This window comes from Meles meles, chromosome 2 (assembly GCF_922984935.1).
Source record: "Meles meles chromosome 2, mMelMel3.1 paternal haplotype, whole genome shotgun sequence".
Classification (NCBI taxonomy): Eukaryota; Metazoa; Chordata; class Mammalia; order Carnivora; family Mustelidae; genus Meles; species Meles meles.
In genome coordinates this window covers 140,740,253-140,756,642 of record NC_060067.1, presented here as the reverse complement: position 1 = coordinate 140,756,642, position 16,390 = coordinate 140,740,253, and the positions used below count along the sequence as shown (strand labels likewise).

The 16,390-nt window shown below is 40.5% G+C and overlaps 1 pseudogene; it reads right to left on the bottom strand.

Annotated features, from left to right (window-relative positions):
- Window positions 1-12,240: 12,240 nt before the first annotated feature.
- Window positions 12,241-13,203, bottom strand: LOC123937585 (annotated as a pseudogene).
- Between the last annotated feature and the right edge of the window lie 3,187 nt (window positions 13,204-16,390).

The following is a 16,390-nucleotide window of genomic DNA, read 5'->3' as shown; positions in this document are numbered from 1 at the left end:
CTTTTTGATGGGGTCTTTGCCTGGTTTGGGGATTAGTGTAATGCTGGCTTCATAGAAAGAGTCTGAAAGTTTTCCTTCTGTTCCTATTTTTTGAAACAGCTTCAAGAGAATTGGTATTATTTCTTCTTTGAATGTTTGGTAGAATTTCCCAGGGAATCTGTCAGGTTCTGGGTTCTTGTTGGGAGGTTTTTGATTACTGCTTCAATATAGTTACTAGATATTGGTCTATTCAGGTTGTCAATTTCTTCCTGATTCAGTCTTGGAAGTTTATAGGTTTCCAAGAATGCATCCATTTCTTCTAGGTTGCTTAACTTATTGGCATATAACTGTTGATAATAATTTCTGATGATTGTTTCTATTTCCTTGGTGTTAGTTGCGATCTCTCCCCTTTCATTCATAATTTTATTAATTTGGATATTCTCTCTTTTCTTTTGGATTAGTTTGGCCAATGGTTTATAGATCTCATTAATTCTTTCAAAGAACCAGCTTCTAGTTTTGTTGATGTGTTCTATTATATCTCTAGTTTCTATCTCACTGATCTCTGCTCTAATCCTGATTATTTCCCTCCTTGTGCATAGGTTTGGCTTAATTTGTTGTTGGTTTTCCAGTTCTTTAAGGTGTAAAGAGAGCTGGTATATTTGGGATTTTCTGATTTTTTTTGAGTGAGGCTTGGATGGCTATGTATTTCGCCCATAGGACCACCTTTGCTGTATCTCATAGGTTTTGGACTGATGTGTCTTCATTCTCATTGGTGTCCATGAATTGTTTAAGTTCTTCTTTGATTTCCTGGTTGATCCAAACATTCTTGAGCAGCTTGATCTTTAGCTTCCAAGTGTTTGAATTTCCTTCCAAACTCTTTCTTGTGGTTGAGTTCCAGTTTTAAAGCATTGTTATCTGAGAATATGCACGGAATAATCCAGTCTTTTGGTATTGGTTGAGCCCTAATTTGTGACCCAGTATGTGGTCTACTCTGGAGAAAGTTCCATGTGCACTTGAGCAGAATGAGTATTCTGTTGTTTTTGGGTGGAATGTTCTTTGTTTATCTATAGTTCCATCTGGTCCAATGTGTCATTCAAAGTTCTAGTTTCTTTATTGATTTTCTGCTTGGATGATCTGTCTATTACTGGGAGTGGTGTGTTAAGGTCCCTACAATTAATGTATTCATATCAATATGACTCTTTATTTTGATTAATATTTGGTTTATGTAATTGGCTGCTCCCATATTGGGGGCATAAATATTTACAGTTGTTAGATCTTCTTGGTGAATAGACTCTTTAAGAATGATGTGGTATCCTTCTTTATCTCTAACTATGGTCTTCAGTTTAACATCTAATTTATCTGATATGAGAATCATGACCCCAGCTTTCTTTTGAGGCCTGTTGGTATGAAAGATGTTTCTCCATCCCTTCACTTTCAGTCTGTATGTATCTTTAGGTTCCAAATGTGTCTCTTGTAGACAGCCTATGGACAGGTCCTGTCATTTTATCTAATCTGCAATGCTGTGACGTTTTATGGGAGCATTTAGGCCTTTCATATTGAGAGTGATTATTGAAAGATATGTTTTTATTGACATTGTGTTGCCTGTGAAGTCCTTGTTTCTATAGATTGTCTCTGTAAATTTCTGATCTATGTCACTCTTTGTTTTTTTCTTCTTTTATAGAACCCCTTGTAATATTTCTTGTAGTGCTGGCTTGGTGGTCATACGCTCTTTTAAACCTTGACAGTCTTGGAAACTCCTTATCTCTCCATCCATTTTGAATGTCAGCCTTGCTGGATAAAGTATTCTTGAGTGCATGTTCTTCTCATTTAGTGCCCTGAATATGTCTTGCCAACCCTTTCTGGCTTGTCAGGTTTCTGTGGACAGGTCTGATGTTATTCTGATGGATCTTCCTTTGTTTGTAAGGAATCTCTTCCCCCTAGCTGTCCTCAGAAGCTCTTGTCTAAAATTATGATTCATGAGTTTCACAATTAAGTGCCTCGAGGTTTTTCTAGATTCGTTGATCTCGGTGGATGTTCTTTCTACCCCTAGGACACAAATGCTTGATCCATTCCCCAGATTGGGAAAATTTTCATCCAGAATTTACCAAGTATATCTTCTGGTCTTCTCTCTTTCTCAACCCCTCCAGGGATCCCAATAATTCTGATGTTGGAAAGTTTCATGGCATCATTTATTTCCCTAATTCTGTTTTCATGGCTTCTAAGCTGTTTGTTCTGTGCCTCCTCCTGATCCTTTTTCTCTATCATTTTGTCCTCTAGATCATTAATTCTATCTTCTGCTTCGGTTACCCTAGCTGTTAGAGTATTTAAATTAGATTGGATCTCATTGATTGCATTTTTAATTTCTGCCAGGTTGGCTCTCACTTCCGCCCTTAGAAATTCTATGTTGTCATGAATGGTTTTCTCCAACCCAACCATTGCCTTGATAATTGTTACCCTGAATTTCCTTTCTGAAATACTGTTCATGTCCATATCCAATAGTTCTGATGGTGAGGGCACAGTCTGAATTTTTCTTCTGTTGGGTGTTCCTCCTCTTAGTTATTTTGGTGAGAGGCAGTTGAGGAGATGTATAGCTGAATATATCAACCATGATCCAGGCAAGGGGCACCCTGGAACGTTTCAGAGAAATCAGAAGTCACCACCAAAAAGGAAAAAAGAAAAGGAGAGAAAGAGGAAAAAGAAACCCAAAAGTAAGATTTATACAGTATATAAGCAAAAAGGGACAAACAAAAAGACCAACAAAATTAAATGACAAGAACAGAAAAAGAACCCAAATGAACCCCAAGGATAATATTTATATAATACCAGAACAAAAGCAAATACACAAACACTGACAGAAGAAAAAGACGGGAGGGTGGTTATAAATCCTCAGTGTGGATGAGGAAGGTTATTTTGATTTTTCCTGGGTATATCTTGATATTTTTGTTAAAGGACTCAACTTTCCAGAGATAAAGGGAGATTAAAACTGGTTTATATATAGGGGTCGTATAGCTTAGGGAAAGAATATTATCTTGAAGCTTATATCTATATGTACATAAAAAAATAGAAAAGATAAAACACAGGTGTATGTATGAAAAAAGTTCAAGTTAAAAGGCTATTATAGAATATGTTGTATTAAGCCTCTAGTTATAATGGTATGTAGGTTAAAAATATTAAAGACAGCAAGAGTTGTGAGAATGAATTTAAAAAAAAAGTTGTATCTATGAAATATACAGGTTGTAGTGCAGTACCGGGAGCTTAATATATTGTTTTCCCCTGATGTTGGGGTTTTACAGTTTTATGGGGACCCTGTGGTGGTTGTCCTTTCATTCTTTTGGCTAGCTTTCTGGAGGAGGGGCCTGCTGCATTGTTTTTCAGTCAGTCTTGCTTGGGTTGAGTCCTCCTGCCCCCTATCAAGGGGCTGGACTCTGAAAACCGGTGTTTCAGCCCTTTGTTCTCTGGAGGTTTTTGTTCTTTGGCAGCTTTTTTCAGCTTTTTGGAGGTTTAGTGGAAAGCAGACTGCACCCAGACCTCTGTCTCAGAGAGAAGCCTCAGTCTGCTCCCCTCTGGATGATCCAGAACACAGAGACTCCCCCTCTGCAAACTCCGCTGAGCAACCTCCCACAGGCAGTGTGTGCCCCCGGCCACCGTCTCAGTGGTTGCCTGAGGCACCTGTTTGTTTCTGCACCCCCGTGCCACTAAAACCATGAGTGATATTGGTCCTGGGAGCCCACTTCCAGTGGCTCCTTTGCCAGGACTGCTGTAGTGTCGACTTCACCATTGCACAGGTTGCAGAAGACTGCCTCCACCGGGGGATCCCAACCAGAGATTGCGTTGGGTTCTCTCGGGCACAGGCTAGAGCATCTAGATTCTTGGCCGGTGGCAGGAGGCTAGAGTCCTAAAGTGCGCCAGCTGGCGCCCACACCAGACTTTCCCACGCATGGGTGGGAGTGTGCCCAGCCCAGTGGTGGTGCAAACAACCAAAAGCCATGAGCTCAGGGACCACAGAGGCTCCGCCACACTCTCTCTGGCATGGGTGATCACTGGTGGTGGCTGTCCTGGGTCCATGGGCTTAGGCCCATGCCCTTGACTGCCTGATTACACCAGTTACCCCTTTAGTTCTTTTGCTCTTTTTGAGTGCCTTCAACCAGACTCCAAGTTAATGCTGGTCCCCAACCACACGGTGCTCTCATATTGGGTATTACTTTCCAATGGGTCACTTCTGGTGGCTCCCTCCCCTTTCTGCTTATCCTCCGATATCAGTCTGAGCATTCCCACTCTGCTTTACTTCTTCACTGGTGTCTTCTGCCCCCATAGAGATCCAGAAGTGTATAATCCTACATCTCAGGCTGATTACATGGGTGTTCAGAGTGTTCTGGTAGATATTTAGCTCACTTTAGGGGACTGGTTGAAACAGGGTCTCCTACTTCTCCGCCATCTTGCCCCTCCTCCTCAGCAATTACCTTCTCTGTTCTCAGAGCTTTATGCTTGGTACTGAGGATGTTCCTGGGCTCACAGCAGATTTATGCTGTTGGATAGGTGGGTGCTAGATTATATTTCACTATTAGATTATCATCCCTTTAGCTCAGCACTTGGCTCTCTGTTACAAATTCACATGTCCCTATGTGATTTAACACTTCATGCTGTTGTATTATCTACCACTCAGAGGAAATTAATTTCAAAGTCCTTGCCGAAAGTGGGCTTTGGCAAAAGTGTAGGAGGGAGATTTTAGGAGTCTAGATGTCTGCGAGTGATGGGCAAGTGAAGCATGTGAGATTTGTGTTCTTCATTCTTTTGTTCTGGAACAATTCTCATAGTAATGCTTTTCTTTCCAGCTCAACTTATGTGATCAGCAGTGGCTGTGTGGTATTATCCATCACTGCTTTCAGCTTGGTTGTAGCAAAGAAGGAAGTGAACGATCACATTTCATTAGTTTGTGAGGCTATGATAACAAAATTCCCGTCTTAGTGGCTTACACAACATCATGGTATTTTCTCATGGTACTGGAGGCTAGAAGTTTAAGATCAAGATGCCTCTCCTGGTGAGACCTCTTTCTGGGTTACAGTGTTCCTGCTGTGCCCTTACATGGATTTTCTTTTGTGCACATGCAGAGGGAGAGAGAAAAAGGAAAAGAGAAGTCTCTTGTATCTCTTCCTCTTCTTAAAAGGATACCACTGCTATCGGAATAGGGCCTCACCTTTGCTACAGACTGAATGTCTTTGGCTTCCAAATTTCATGTGTTGAAATCCTAACCCCCAGTGTGATGGTATTAGGATGTAGGGCCTTTGAGAGGTGATCAGGTTTTGAGGAGAGAGCTCTTATGGATTGTGATTCATGTTCTTATAAAAGAGACTGCAGAGAGCTCCCTTGCCTCTACTGCTGTGTGAGGTTATGGAGAGACCACCACCTATGAAACGGGAGGAGGGTTGTCACCAGACACTGAATCTGCCACTGCCTTGATCTTGGACTTCCCAGTCCCCAGAACTGTGAGAAATAAATTTTATTGTTTATAAGCTACTCAGTCTGTGAAATATTGTTATAGCAGTTCTCCTGACCTCATTTAACCTTAATTACTTCTTTAAAAACCTATTCCATTGGGAGCTAGACCTTCCACATATGAACCTTGTGGGGGGAAAATGTATTTCCATCCCTAACACATGTTAATCCCAACCAGAAACCCATTTTAATTGAGTTTGAGTGTGTGTTTCTGAGAGGCCCACATTTTATATTCTGCATCCCTCTATAATCAAAATCAAAGCTAAGGGTGGGTCTCTGTAGCCTATAGATGAGTAACAGAAAGAAGTGATCATTAAAATGAGATCCCTGCAGTCTCATAGCTACAGGTTGGAAATGCAGAAGCCAATACACTGTAGGTCAGCCTCAAGTGGGAAAACCACACAATGTAGATTCATGTTTTCCCATGTGAACTTGGACAAGTCTGAATGTGCTGAGTGAGGGCTGCCAGACAGAGTCCATGGAGGAGGTGGGATGTCCCAGAGTTGTGCCAGGGCCTCTGATACAGATCTATGAGCCTGAGGAGCAGCAGGGCTCACTTAGGCCTGGGAAACAACAGGTGAGCTGAGAGGAAAGTGAGACTCTCCAGTGGGAAAGGCTGAACAGGGAATGTGCTAAAGAAGCAGAGATGGAAATGGCATGATAGGACAATGGGGTCAGGGGGCTGAGGTCAGCCTCAGAACTAGTTTTGTGAACACTGAGTTCTCCTCTTATGTGCGGCTTGGCAGACAGGCTGCATTGGGGGCTTGGTCCTAAGTATCTAGAGCTGGCCATACACCATTAGAAAAATTTTGGCAGATAAAGAAAAGCAGTTTCATTATGTTTCAGGCATTATACCCTTCCATGGTACTTTCTGGTGAAATGTCCAAGCTAAGTGATCTCATCCAGGAGTATTACAAGCCCTATTCTGACTAACAATCTCTTTCATTATTTTAATGAGGATTTTTATTTATGTGTAAATTATGCTACCTTGTAATATACTAGTGAATAGTAACTCTAGTTATCATTCTTTGTAATATTTCTTAGTTATTCCTTTAATTTATGAACATTACATCCTCAAAGCAGCCTTCTCTGACCTTGGACCCCCACATGGGATCAAAGCCCTCAGTTATGCCCTTTCTTAGCAGCCAGTACTTCTCCTTTATAGACCTTCACACTATTGCAATTAAATAGTAATTGCATGATTGTTTAATGTCTATTTTCCTTGCTAGATTATTTCCCCAACGAAAGCGGGAACCAGGTCTATTTTAATCATGGCTATATCCAACACTGGTTCTTGCCCATAACAATAAATTATTTTAAAGTGAGTTATTTCATTCACTCGTTTATTCATCCATTAGCTTATGTATTGAGTTTTCACAAGCCTAAGGATCTATGCTACAAAACAGGGAGGGAAACAGAAATTCATGTGATAGTGTCTACATGCAAAGAGTTCATAATTTGGTACAGAAAGATCTTAACGATTGTAGGTAAACCTTCTTCTTGAGAACCTGGTGAAAGAAGTTGTCCCTCTGCCCAGAAACTACATGTTTAAAATGGATTTTGTATTTATCTTGCTGTATTCACAGATTCCTGGGAGTCTCTTCTCTGTCTTCCTAAAACTCCCTGAATTCCAAAGTCAGGATCTCTTCAACAAACAGACTTAAAGACACAGACAAGGTAAGGAGAAGAATTAAAGAGGGTATCAGCTTGTCCTGCTATGGATCAGGAAAGGTTTTCATTGGAAGAGATGCTGAAGCCATGTCTCGAATGATAATATGATTTTACTGGGAAAAGTGAGAGTGTTAGAAGTTGCAAAGATGGAAAATTGTGGAAGTGGGAAGGAAGGCACCATTTCAGGGAATTGCAAATACCTTGCATAGATGAGAATATGTGATTGGGAAGAAGTTTGGTGGGTGAGGGGTGAGGAGGGTGGGAGGAGAGGACACTAAATCTGAGGATACTGGATCTGAGAGGACTTTGCTCTATCCTGTGCTTGATGGGGAGGGATTGCAAGGTTTATTCAGGGAGTGATAGGATCAGATTTATAGTTTAGAAGGAGCCCTCTGGTGGTGATGTTGAGGGCAGATCAAAGTCTGAGGTCCTTGAGGCTGGTGGGTAAACTATGCTCGTCATTGGGGCAATGGGGTTGGTGAGAGGGTGCAGGTGGAGTGAAACTTAGGAAGGAGAATCAGCAGGATTTTGTGACTGATTAGATGGGACTGTGGGAGAGAAGGTAGGAATAAACTCTTAAGTTTTTGTCTTAATTGAGTGCATGATAGGCAACCTTGGGTTCCTGGCAATCTTTCTATCATGAATGCCACTTCAACAAAATAAAAGTGCTCACAGAACACTTTTTTTTTTCCCATTCAAAATGAAATAGGCCTTTGTAAATGATAAAAAGTACATTCCTTACAACTTAGATTACCTAAATAGATTGGATAGAAGAATGTCAAGAGAAAACTAACCCCGCTTTTTAATCACAAATGTTCTATCTGTGGAGCCACACTAAGGCAGCTTTCTTATCTTTCTTCTTGAGATAAGAGCAAGAGCTGTGTGAAGCCAGGTTGGCCCCAGGCAAGTTACTCCTCACTGCCTGAAGACTTCTGGGAGGAAAGGTGACTGTTCATTCATGGACCCACTAAATGGGAGGCACTTTGCCCGGTGTGTGGTATAAAAAGGATTCCTGCAAATATTAAATCATAACTCTGAATTATAAATAATTTTTCTATGAATTTGGAATCTCGAGTATTATAAATCTTGACCTATAATAAAAATACCTGTGAAAGTTACAATCCACTTGCAATTAGCTGCAGTTTCAAACTTCATATGTGGTTGACCTTTGAACAACATGGGTTTGAACTGCATGGGCCCATTGATATGCAGGGTTTTTTCCACTAAATACAGTACAGTACTGTACATGTATTTTCTTTATGAGTTTTTAAATAACATTTTCTTTTCTCTAGTTTATTATGAGAAGACAGTATATAATGCATACAACATACAAAATATGTGTTGATTGACCATTTATGTTATTGGAAATGCTTACTGGCCAAGAGTGGGCTACTAGTAAAGTTGTAAGTGAATCAAAAGTTATATGTGGATTTTTGACTGCATGGGAGTCATTGTCCCTAACCCCTGCATTGCTCAAGGAGCCACTGTAGTAGGACAATGAGCTTTCAATTAACTTTTTTAAAAAAGATTTTAATTTATTTATATGATAGAGACAGAAAGAGAAAGGGAGAGAGCACATGCAGGGGGAGTGACAGGCAGAGGGAGAAGTAGGCTCCCTGCTGAGCAGAAAGCATGGCATAGGGTTTGAACACAGATCCTGGGATCATGATCTGAGCCAAAGGCAAACACTTAAGCAACTGAGCCACCCAGGCATCCCCAATGAACTTTTTTTTTTAAAAGATTTTATTTTTATTTATTTATTTGAGAGTGTGTGCCCAAGTCAGGGAGGGGCAGAGGGAGAGGAAGGGAGAATCTGAAGCAGACTCAGAACTAAGTCCTAAGCCCCATGCAGGGCTCCATCTCATGCCTACAATATCATGACCTGAGTGAAAACCAAGACTTGAGCACTTAATTGATTTAGACACCCAAGTGCCTCTCAATTAACTTTTTAAAAAACGGCGTTGTTGAGATATGCCTTATAAATTTCCCATTAAATGTGAACAATACTTCCAATTACTTTCAAAAATATTGTTTTTTAGAAATTATTTTTGCAGTGGAGTGGTATTCCTTTCATAACAGGAAGAAAGAATACAAAGTATGTATACTTAAAATTTATGTAACAGTCTTTACACATAAGAAATTTTCTCAGCTGCTTCCAATAATTGGAGTCAAGAGAAAATATATTCTCATGGGGGTTTAAGTGAAAGAAAGGTGTAAGGTGTGGTCAATATATTATTGCAAAAGTGACAGGTGTAGTGAGAAGAAAAGACTAAAGGCAGACTGTCCTAGTGGCTTTCTTCAGTGTCCTGCTTGGAAGAGGAGACCCAGTTTAATTTACAGACTCTCAGTTCACTATCAAGGGATTAGGGAGAGACTTTGCCAATAACCAACCTGATAATGGCTATGGTGTAAGAAGTGTTTTCTCACCCAGGATAGTAGTGGTATTACATTAAGAGAGGAAAAAGTTAATAATAGTTTTGGGGTTTAAACAGAAGTCAATGGCAAAAGAAAAGCTCCACCTAACTATTACCATATATGCTCAGTGGAGAAAAATTGGAAGGTTTTGAGAACTCAGAATGTCAACTCCCATTGTGTGTTAATGATCTTTGACAATGATGGAATAGATCTAAAAACATGCTTTTTGCTGAAATAACAATGTGTAGAAAAAATATAAGCATTTCCCTGCAAAATTGACAGGACTCTCCACAAACGTTGAACCTCGGTGGACTGCTCTATGATGCTGAATGCCAAGAATACAGCTGGCATTTGGGCTGACCCACATATTGGTAATTTGCCTAAAAGAGTTTGTCCTTTCCAAGATTGCATATGATGAGTGTGTAGTGAAAGAGGGGCTTAGTCAAATCAGACAACCCATCCTAATATCATTGCTAGAGTATCTGTTTTTAAGTGAAGCTTTTATCTTGTGACTTCTGCTTAAAGTGATTATTTAATGCCCGCACCTGGCTTTAAATCCTGCTATAATCCAGCATCATCCCAATTTTCTGGTAATCAGGTTTATTTCCTCATTGTTTCAGATATACAAAGACTCATTCTTGTGTCTTTGAATGTTTGCTTATGTCATTTAACTTCCGGTAGTATTCACTTTCTTAAAATTCTGCTTGGTGTTTTGTCCTCTGTTTATAACAATAGATACTATAAAAATGGCCTTACTGTGTATGTATACACACACACACACATATACTAACTTACCATATACTATGTTTACCATATGCTTAATACACACACATACACACACACCATAATCCCCATAATGGTGGACTATACAGCTGTGAAAAGGAACAAGGAGGATCTCAGTACACAGCAATGGAATGATCTCCAAGATGTACTATTCTTCTTCTTTTTTTTTAAGATTGTATTTATTTATCTGACAGACAGAGATCACAGGTAGGCAGAGAGGCAGGCAGAGAGAGACAAAGGGAAGCAGGCTCCCCGCTGAGCAGAGAGCCTGATGCGGGGCTCGATCCAGGACCCTGGGATCATGACCCAAGCAGAAGGCAGAGGCTTTAACCCACTGAGCCCCCCAGGTGCCCCAATGTGCTATTATTCTGAAACAAAAACAAAAACAAACCAAGGTGTGGAACAGTATTTGAAATAGGAAAGATATGTGTGTGTTCTAGAGAGAAAGAGAGAGATATATATACACACACACACACACACACATATATATATGTATATTTACATATGGTGACAAAGTCCACTATAATGCTTAAGGTACCCTTTATGTGGATCTATGAGGAGGAAATTTCACTTTGGAAAATTACTACCTGTAACTAATCATGTTTCCTTAGTTGCTTTAACCACTAGGAAACTCAGAATGACATATACAAATTTTTTTTAGTACTGAATAGATTCTTAGTACTGAATACAAATGACTTTATTTGTATAACTTTTCAACTGACTTCATGTTATTGTTCTGTCATTGGGGGGATGAGGGTGGTCCTCTCTATCTTTTAAAATTATTTACTCCCCAAAATATAAAATTAAAAACAATAAAATTATTTACTCATGTATTGCTTTTTAAAAAGACAACACATATTAATCCGACATTTTCCATGAGTCAGGAGTCCGGGTACCATGTAGCTAGATCCTCTGCTCAGACTTGATGTCAAGGTGTGGGCTTGGGCCGCAGTACTCAGCTAGCGCTTGGGATTCTTCCAACTCACTGATTGTTGGCAGAATTAGCTTCCTTGCACCTGTGGGACTTTGTTGGGGTCCGTTATCAAAGGAACGAGACTGAGACAAAGTGAAAGTTATACAAAGACTTATTCTATGCCAAGCATTAGAAGTTAGACTGACCGGCCAGGAGAATGAGACTGAGACAAAGTTAAAGTTATGTGAAGCTTTATTCTATGCCAAGCATTAGAAATCAGACTGACCGGCCAGAGTTGCCTCCGAAGAGAGCGACCCCCTCCCAATCTCACAGGCTGGTTTTATAGGGCATAACCACAGACCCAAGGTACGTGACTTCTATTGTTAAGGCATTTACTCCTGGAATCGATACCTGGAACCATACCAGGAACTACTGGGGCATTTATTCCCGGAATGAAGTCCATGGATGTAAACAACAATATGGCTACCTAGGCAATATGGAGTTGCTCTGGCTAAGCAGGCCCTGATAGTTAAACAGGTTTTAACATTAAATTGGCCCTAACAGACTTAGGTCCTTTTATTCTACTGGTTCTTTTTTTTTTTTTTTAAAGACACATTTATTCAGCATCATGATCAGACTATTACATTTAGCAATCAACAGCATGGGTGCAAAAAAAAATCTACATTAAAACCCTTTGTTGGAATGCTTTATACTTTCCACAGAACAGAATCTAAAATAACCTGTTATACAATTAGTCACAAATACAGTCCTCGAGTTTTTTTTGCCCGTTTACAATTAGTCACAAATACAGTCCTCGAGTTTTTTTTGCCCATACACATGAGTATTGTCTAAAACATGTCTTCTTTGTAGCAGCTAGGCCCCGCCACCACTGTGCTTGGCTGAGTTCACAAATCTGTTGTAACCTGTAGCTTCCCTGTCACTTCTCTGGCTCTCCTCTCCTGCTAAGCTTTGTTTCCTGGCAGGAATTAAAACCTTCTGCCACTGCCGTAGCTACTGCTGCTGCTGGAACCACCATAGCTACCTTGGTTTCGTGGTTTGGCGAAGTATTGGCCTCCACCACCATAAGGGCCAGAGCTTCTGCCTCCAAAATTGCCTCCTTTCATGGGTCCAAAATTTGAGGACTGATTGTTGTAATTGCCAAAATCATTATAGCTTCCGCCACCTCCAAAGTTGCTTCCATCATTACCAAATCCGTTATAGCCATCCCCACTGCCACCCTATCCACCACCACCTCGACTGCCACCAAAGCCACCTCGACCACTGAAGTTTCCTCCGCGACCAAAGTTGTCATTCCCACCAAAACCACCTCCACGACCACCACCAAAGTTTCCAGAACCACTTCGACCTCTTTGGCTGGATGAAGCACTAGCCATCTCTTGCTTAGAGAGCGCTTTCCTTACTTCACAGTTGTGGCCATTCACAGTATGGTATTTTTGAATGACAATCTTGTCTACAGAATCATGGTCATCAAATGTTACAAAAGCAAAACCCCTCTTTTTGCCACTGCCTCGGTCAGTCATGATCTCAATCACTTCGATGTTCCCATACTGTTCGAAATAATCTCTTAGATGATGTTCTTCGGTGTCTTCTTTAATGCCACCAACAAAAATCTTTTTCACAGTTAAGTGGGCACCAGGTCTTTGAGAATCTTCTCTTGAGACAGCCCTCTTTGGTTCCACAACTCTTCCATCCACCTTGTGTGGCCTTGCATTCATGGCTGCATCCACCTCCTCCACAGGGGCATATGTGACAAACCCAAAGCCTCTGGAGCGCTTGGTGTTTGGATCTCTCATGACCACACAGTCCATAAGTGTTCACCACTGCTCAAAATGGCTCCTCAGACTCCCATCGGTTGCTTCAAAGCTCAGACCTCCGATGAAGAGCTTCCGCAGCTGTTCAGGCTCTTTGGGCAACTCTGACTTAGACATGACGGCGGTGGGAGGGGAGACTTTAACGATGCTTACTCAGCAGCGTCCACGGGCAGCTATTCTACTGGTTCTTAACTGTGGATTGCTCTCAGGCTCTAGATGCTCTCCCTCCCCACCAGCAGTTCACAGTGTGGCTATTTGCCTTCTATCTGAGGCCAGCAGCAAGGCCCTTCATGCCCTGAATCTCCCTCACGTTTCAGATGTTTTGGATTTTCTTCTGCCATCAGCAGGAAAAAAATGCTGTGCTTTTAATGGTTTCACCTGATGAGATTAGGCTCACCTGGATAATTTACATATTTAAAGGCTAATCGAATTGGAATTTAATTACATTTTCAAATTCCTTTCCCAGTGGTTCCTAGATTAGTGGGTGGGAGGGGGAGAACCTTAGGGGAGATCTATCAATCATAATCACCATAATGGTGGACTAGTCAGCTGTGAAAAGAAACTAGGAGGATCTCATAAACAACTATGGAATGATTGCCAAGATATACCATTATTCCGCAAAAAACCCCAACAAACCCAAAACACAAGGTATGGAACAATATTTATAGTGTATAACCTTTTGTTAAGAAAGAGAGTGAAATGGGAAAGATATATGCATTTTCTAATATTTTTGAAAATAAAGAATGGGAGGATACATAAAAAGTTAACAACAAAATGTCAGTTTACAGGGGTGCCTTGGTGGCTCAGTTGGGCTCAGTTGGTTAAGCATCTACCTTTGGCTCAAGTCATGATCTCAGGGTCCTAGGATTGAGCCCCACATTAGGCTCCCTGCTAAGCTAAGAGTCTGCTTCTCCCTCTCCCTCTGCCTCTCCAACCCCCCCCCCCCACCCCGGCCGTGTGCTCTCTCTCTCTCCCAAATGAATAAAAAAATCTTCTAAAAATATATCAGTTTATAGGGGTAGGAAAGAAACAGGGACAAAGATGAAAGTTAGACTTCTCTGAAGTACCTGTTTTGTGGTTTACACTTAAGACCCATGTAAATGTTTTATACAACTAAAAGAAAAAGTTATATAAAAATGATAAAAATAAAACAATTTCTAAAAATTGTAAACAATTTGGTATCAGGTGTTTGGTATAACTCTTCAGAGAAGAACTGTTTAAAGAGCTCTTAAATCAGTATTTTGACAATATTGCTGTATACTTTAGGGATAAACTCCATTAAGAAATCTTAAATTGCATTCAGTGTTCTTGTTGTCAATGTTAATATTTGTACTGCTGAGGTTTTTTGAAATCGCCGTAAAATACACACAACATATCTTAACCATTTTAACTGTACAGCTCACTACTATTAAGCACAGCAGTATTGTGCAACCATCACCACCATTCCCCTCAGGGACTTTTCATGTTACAAAACTAAAACATTCTACCCTTTAAATAATAACTCTCAGACTCAGCTCCCCCAGCTTCTGGCAATCACCATTTGGCTTTCTGTCTCTATGATTCTAACTTCCTCATATAAGTGAAATTATACAATATTTATTTTTTGTAGCTTATTTCATTTAGCATAATATCCTCAAGTTTCATCTATGTTATCGCATATTGCAGAACTTCTTTCCTTATTGAGGCTGAATAATATTGCATTGTGTGTGGGTAGCACATCTTACTTATCTACCATTTGTTGAAGGTCCTTTGGGTTGCTTCACCTTTTAGCTATTGTTAATAATGCTGCTATGAACCTGGGTATACAAATATCACTTGATATCCTGCTTCTGCCTTTAGTCTTTTGAGTATATACCCTGAAATGGAATTACTGTATTATACAGTCATTCTATTTTTAATTTTTTTGAGGAACCACCATTCTGTTTTGCAAAGCTACTGTACCAATTTACATTCCCACCAACAGTGCAGAAGGGTGCCAATTTTTCTATATTCTCATTGATACTTGTTATTGTCTTTCTTTTTGTTGTTGTTGATAGGAGCCATCCTAAAGAGCGTGAGGTTTACTTGTGTATCTTTGCCAGCCATTTCAAATCCCCTCTGGATCTAGGTAAAATAAAAATAATATTTAAAAAATAACAGCCAATTTGCTTACATTTTCTTTTCCCTCCCTCCCTCTCTCTTTCTTTGCTCTTCTCCATTTATTCAAACTGCATCCAGTCCTCCAATCCAGCTTTTCCATGCACTCCTGTATTTGTTTCGTTGACCTCCCTCTCTTATTTCTGAGCTCTTGTGTTAATATCATTTTTCACTTTAGGGTTTCCAACTATTTGCTAGTGTTTGTGTGTGTTGGTCCTGTTGTCCCAGGTTGTGTATTTTTTATTAGCAAGACCCATGAAACTTGTACTTTTTTGAGTCCTCTAATGCAATGATACTCTATCAAGAAATGCTACCTTTTGGGGCACCTGGATAGCTCAGTGGATTGAGTCTCTGTCTTCTGTTCAAGTCATGATCTCAGGGTCCTAGTATTGAGTCCTGCATCAGGCTCTCTACTCCACGGGGAGCCTGCTTCCCCACCTCTCTCTTTGCCTGCCTCTCTGCCTACTTGTGATCTCTCTGTCTGTCAAAGTGAATAAATAAAATCTTAAAAAAAATGCTTCCTTTTAATACTATCCTTGTTAACAAATGCTCAACTTTTAGCTTATTAACTCTCAATACTCAGCACGTCCTCTTTAGAATTGTAGGAACCTGTTTTTGTTTGCAGCAGACACGCTTGTTTCATCGGTCTGCAAAACTATTCAATCACTCAGCGTTTCTTGAGTTCCTGCTATATATGGTGTTCTTGGTAGGCATCTGCCTTTGCCACACCCTTTGAGATGAATGGTAATATTCAGATGGGGTGAGATCTATTTCCGTTGCAACTTGGATTAGGTACACGTAGGATAGGTTTTGCGTGAGTCTGATACTTGGGGGTCACTTCTTCAATAGGCAGAGCATTTAGTCTCTAGTCAAAAACAATTCCTGAATGAAAGGCAGACAATGGAACTCTGAATAATGTATATCCTGGGTTTTAACTAACATAATCAATTTATCTGGGTTGACGGGACTGTTATGATTTTAAAACGTTAAGTCCAGCGTTTTAACCCCATTCGTTCCAGGCAAACTGGATTGGTAGTTCATCTGAACTCTAATTCTGATGCTCATGTCCCAACGGGTATGGAGGTCACCCGGACTCCCCTGCATTGCCTTGAGTACATTTCCCACTGAGCAGTGAGCCCATGCCGCTTCCGCTCCTTCGTGAAGACTA